At 38.2% G+C, this 6,000-nt stretch overlaps 1 long non-coding RNA gene across 1 annotated transcript in view; it reads right to left on the bottom strand.

The window, feature by feature from the left end:
* Nucleotides 1–3,766: 3,766 nt before the first annotated feature.
* The window catches only part of LOC101680716, a 71,157-nt gene continuing 68,923 nt past the window's right edge, over nt 3,767–6,000 (bottom strand). Inside the window, exon 3 of the long non-coding RNA XR_001178753.2 lies at nt 3,767–3,914. This is a non-coding gene — a long non-coding RNA (uncharacterized LOC101680716). The remainder of the gene's footprint in view (nt 3,915–6,000) is intronic.

The raw sequence follows: 6,000 nt of genomic DNA, 5'->3' as shown, positions 1-6,000 counted from the left end.
AGTATAAAGCCATCTACTCTAAGGGTGGTCTGCAGCCCTAAGTTCAAGCATCACCTTGGAACTTATTACAAATACAGCATTTCCAGGGGCGCCTGGGTGGCTGTCAGTTAAGCATCTGCCTTCAGCTCAGGTCATGATATCAGGTCCTGGGATTGAACCCTGTTGGTCTCTGCAGTCAAATAAATAATTAAAAAAAAAAAAAAGTGTAGCATTTCCAGCCCAACTCCAGAGCTAGGGAATTGTGTTTTACATTTTAACATAATCCCCATGTGATATGTCCCTGTGTATAGTCAAGTTTAAGGTGGTGAATGGTATATTAGAACTTACGGCTACAACTGGCTATATGGAAAAGAGATCAGAGGAGAAACTGATTTGTGAGCCAGAATTTCTCAAGTGAGTTTTGAGGAACAGTTTTCTTATAGTAAAACTCATCCTATCAAAAGCACAGGTTGATGGTTTTGACAGAGTCATGTAAGCACCAGTGCTACCAAAATTAAAAAGAGTGGCCACCCCAAAATTTGTCTTTGTGCCCTATTGTTGTCTATATCCTCCCCCTAACCCTAGGCCCTAGAAATCACAGATCTTTCTGTCCCTATAATTTTGCCTTTAACAAAATTATCTAAATGGAATAATATCGTATATAATCTTTGGTATTAGCTTTTGTGACTTAGCATAATGCTTTTGATTTTCATCCAGTGTGTGGCATATATCAGTCATTTGTTTCTTCCTATTGCTGAATAGTATTCAATTATATGGATGTACCACAACATGTTTAGCCATTCACCAGATGATGAACATTTGGGATGTTTCCAGTTTAGGGCTATTATGAATAAAGCTGCTATGAACACTCCAGTACAGGTCTTTGTCTAGACCTGTTTTCATATATATATATATATATATATATATATATATATTTATATATATGGAATAGATGAGTGTGTATATATAGATATAGATATAGATGTAGATGTAGATGTAGATATAGATATAGATATCTAGGAGTGGAATTCCTGAATCATTTGGTAAATATGTGTTACTCTTTATTTAAAAAAAGACAAAAACATTTCCAATGTAGCTGTATAAGAATTGCATTTGGTGAGCTAGAATTTTTTAATGATGAGATTTTACCAGATAAACAAAGATCCTGAGAAGTGAAAGAATATGATGGGTTTCAGGAACGAGAAATAGTTCAGTAGGGATAGAGGCTAAGGTAGCTGTAGAAAAGGAGATGGATGTAATGTAGGAAAAGTATACTGTATGGACAGCTCTGTACTGCTCTCAAGTCATTTTTATGAGCTTGCTTTGACGTTCAGAAAGCCTGGATTTTGGATTACAGAGATCATCAGGTTGTTTGTTTTCATACTGCAAAATTTTCTTTCCATCACGTAAGTTAAATGGGAAAATACCAATTTTCCCAGAGTGTGGGAAAGGGTCTACCCACATGTCTATCCTAATCTGCTGTTTATCTAGAATTATAAAGCATGGGAATTAAAATTATTTATAAAGAGGAATTAAGTGATTCTACCCTCAAGAGTCCATCCAGGAGAAGGCAGGAACCCATCACAACTAATCTTTCGATCAAAACTGCTCTCTATCCCTGCTTTGCCTCTGTGAATTAAACAATACAAAAAACTCAAAATCTTTTTTCTTTCTCTAAAAGCATTTTTCAGGGCTCTTTAACTTCTATTTTATATATATTTTATACATATAATATATAACACTTATATTTATACATGTCATATATAACACTTCTCTGGAAAATCAAAATGTCCTATGGTGCCAAGGAAAAAATTGGTCCAGAAGCTGCTTGGTAGGTTGGGCTGATGTGCCACACACTTTTTTTTTTCTCATTCTTTTCTTTTATTGAGTTTCCTTTAGACTACGTTGACTCAGGCAAAATAGGACTGCTTCAAAGGATCTGGTAGGACATTACCTTTTCTCCCTTCTTCTCTTTTATAAACATGATGATCTCATGGTGAGTCACTGCCATTTCCTCAAAAGTTCTCTCTCTGTACATGATGTTACTGGCAGTGATGCCCCATCACCTTGGAGCCTTGGTATTTACTAGGCCGTCACCTCTCCTGCAGGTCTTCCTCTGTAGATGAGACTAAATCTAAGATAATGAGTTTGGGAGCTTCTTATCTGAGATCAGGAAATGACCAAGGACAGGTGAGAACTGACAGCCCCACTCTCCTTCATTTTATCCCCACTTAGCTCCATATACACTCTATAGGAGTTCCAGGTCCTAAGCATGAGACTGCTTCCTTCAATTATCAGGAAATGGCAAACCCAATCATGTTCTGGTTATGTCTTGTGATTTCGCTACATGCCTTCAAGTACAAGTACAGATCTTGACCAAGATGCTCAACAGGAAGGCAATATTCAACATTCACAGACTACATGGGAGTCTAATTACCTTTCACTAATTTAAGTTTCCAAGATAAGAAAACGCTCAGGGGAGAAGAAAGCCATCTATCCATGGCTGCAACAAAAGCACCATCTTACAGCTTGTTAGAAGTGCAGAATATCTAGCCCTGCTTCACATCAAGTGAATTATGATATGACTTTACATAAGATCCCCAAGTGGTATGTGTGTACATTCAAGTTTGATGACAATTTCCTCACACTGTACGGACTAACAAAATACTATCCAAATAGAAAGGACATCTGAAAAGAAGATAAAAATGCGCATGGCTAGAGATGGATGGGAGGTAGGAGGGAAGAGGTTCGAGGGGGGTAGAGGAGGATAAAGTTGACCAGTGTTCACGAGAGCACCATGTTATCTCAACAGATGGGCATGAATATTACCAGCTAGGAGCCATTCCTATTGTATCCCACATGATGAGTGAGGGTTGATGCCCCAGCTGTGCAGGCAGCTGTCTGCCATGAGGCTATGCACCCAGCTAAATGGGAAATCTTTTCAGAAATTTATGAGCCATACTCAAGCAGCAGCCAGAGCTCTGAAACTCCCCATCAATCATGTCACCCCTTGCATGCTCCTTTCCCTTGATTTAGGCAAACAAATGCAAAGAGGCCTGGACCTCATGAGTCCTCTCCCCCTAAATAGGCACACCAACCACACTACCTTTTGGTAGAGTAATCCTTGCATCTCTGTAAGAGAGACAATCTTTGTTAACATATGGAGGGTCTGAAATGAGAAACGATAGCAAAAACGATTCATCCAAGTCTCACAGAATGACCTTATTTTTTGAGTAAGAGATACACGCCAGTCAACTAGAAAACCACACCCAAGAATTTTGACATAGGAACGCTCCCTGTGGATATTCACTTTCAATGCACCTCTGATTACGAACGAGGAATGGCAGATCAAGGTCAAACCATCTATTGGCGGGAAGACTGATGTTTGAATTCAGGTTGTATGACCACTACTTCAGTTCTCTCTTCTCCATTCTCTTGTTAAAATGCATGCAATAAATAAATATATAAAATGCCTAAGGCCTTCTCTTTGAAGCCCTACCCCGCCAGTCAGAGCAAGTATGACTTTGGGCAAATCATCTAACCTATCTGAGCTTCTAAATTTCTTTGCAAATGGGAATCGTTGACAGCTGTATGAGACGAGATCAGGCTTATCCAGGGAGGTTTGGCCATAGACAATGACGGCTATAGGAAAGCAGTGTGAGTTAGTCCAGGGAGGTACTTCTTGTAATTTCTGGCACATAAGAGACTGTTGGCAAATGGAAGACAGAAAGAGGGTTTTATTACTCCTGTCTTTCTTGCCACACTAGCTTTAATATCTCAGCACAATCCCTACCAGTTTTCCTCCAAATAATTTGACTCACTCATAATCGCAGTACACAGGTGTTGTCACATGGTGGTTTATTCACGGTGCTGTGCCATCTTCAGAGTCCTTATCCAACGGATCCAATGATATTTCACTGCGTGGATACACCCACCTGGAAAACACCATTAATCTCATTGTTAGGTTGTTTACAATTTTTTGCCTTTAGGTATTTATCTGCAACAAACATCTTTTGGCACTCAGTTTTGTCCATGTTTTGAGTTAGTTCCTCAGGCTAAATTCCCCAAAGAAACCATTTTGGTTCTTTGAATATAAAGAACTCTCTGAAATTATATTTCACTGTAAGAAATACTTAAATCTCCACAAAACTGGGATTATCAGATTCAGAATTTCTTCACACATACACACACACATATATTCAAAAAGAAATAAGATTCAAACCTCTTTTAGACAATGACAGAATATATTTGGATCAAACCATTTTGGGAGGTATATTTTAGCACAAGGGAAGAACAGAACCTATAAGGAATCTGATAATTTCGTGTTAAAGGCGAGAATGATGCAGACAAATGCAGTATGGCTCAGAAAAGGAACAAAATGTCTGAGGATCGGATTTACAGGGAAAGACCTAAAACTAATACATATGTATAGCTTGGCTCAGTTATAAGTAAAGGAAGAAATTTGAACAGCCTCTAAGCTTCAGAGAAGTAAACATCAGAATAGGAAAGAAATTTGCTTTATCTTGCATTGTATCTATTTGCTTAACAAAAAACTCCTAAAAAGAAGGTTCTAGAACACATTTCATCCAAATCTCCCTTCCCTAGTCTTGGCCCATTAATATCAGACTTAATTATTTGCCATCACTAAGAAAGGAGGAGGAGGAGTCATCTTCTAGGTCATGAATGAGTCTTACCTACACTTTCCACTCTGATCTTTTCCTCTGCTCTGAACTAGCTGGGATACACCAGAGAGCAGGTGGAAAAAAATGATGTGGGATTATCATATAGCTACAGAGTTTCACAATCTAAAAAATATCAAATTACTGTCTCCTCCTTTTCTTTCTGATTCTCTGTTTCTTCCGAATGTGGACTGTGGGACAGGTAGACCCACTTCACACTCAACAGAGGGAAGAAACATGAATGTCCCTGCTTTATGGAATGTATCTTTTATTCAACCTAAGAAAAGTTTATCAATCTGCATATTATCATGCCATTTAAACCTTATATGCCATTGATATAAGGGTTTCGTAATACTACTCAGCAACAGTTTTTAAAGAACAAGATTCAAGAATGCCATTCTGACTTGTATAATTCAGAGAAAGATTATAAGACAGCATTCCAACACATTACCCCACAAAAAGCACACCAAATAGCACCATATGTAAGCAAAATAATAAAGGAAAAGAATAGTTCAAGAGAGCAACTGTGAAAAATAAAAAAAACACACATTTATTTGAAAAGGGTCCTACTCAAATCTGTTTTACTATTTATGAAGTGGTTAAAGTAAATGAGAAATGAAGTATGACTCACAACCCTAAGGCCATAATATTAAACTTTCTGTAACCCCAGAACTATATCTCCAAACAAAATCTTACTCAGAAACTCAATATACAAAGCAAGTCAGAGAAGTAAGGTGGAAGCCAGAGTACAAATTTGGGGATTCCACCAGGCCTGGTTAACTCCACAGAACCCCAAAATGGGTAGGGGGGGACCCTGGTGTGACACCACAGTCCTAAGAGAAGCTGGAAAACGGAGGAGTTTGATATGATAGTGATGGCAGAAAATGAAAAAGAATATGGAGAGACTCCTTAAAAGGGAAACTAAAATGGAAGAGAAAACAGGGGTGTAAGACGGGGCCGGCCAGCAGAGAGGGGAAGAGAAAGGAAGAAAAACACATCAGTGTGTTTAATGTTAATTCTCTCAACTTTTTGCCCAGAGGAGTTGCTTTTTAGAGTGCTCTCTGACTGTTAAGACAGAAAATGTTTTGGGTGTTTTTTTTTTTGTTTTTTTTTTTTTTGAGACCCATGATAAATGGTGTCAGATCATGGCCCTGGACCAGCAAACTTCGCTAAAGCAACGGTAGGACAGGACCACATTTCACACACATCTCGCTTCTTAACCTTCAGAAGCTGAAATACATGTAAAATATAAAGTAAGACCTTCTAAGCAATAGTCAACACACCCCAAGATACATTCAAAAACAAACACCAAAAATATTAGGAATATAGGAACTCATAGAGC

This window comes from Mustela putorius, unplaced genomic scaffold, assembly GCF_011764305.1.
Source record: "Mustela putorius furo isolate JIRA1106 unplaced genomic scaffold, ASM1176430v1.1 tig00003850_pilon_pilon_pilon, whole genome shotgun sequence".
NCBI classification, from domain to species: Eukaryota; Metazoa; Chordata; class Mammalia; order Carnivora; family Mustelidae; genus Mustela; species Mustela putorius.
Note: the sequence above shows the minus strand (reverse complement) of the source record. Positions and strands in the feature narration are given on the sequence as shown.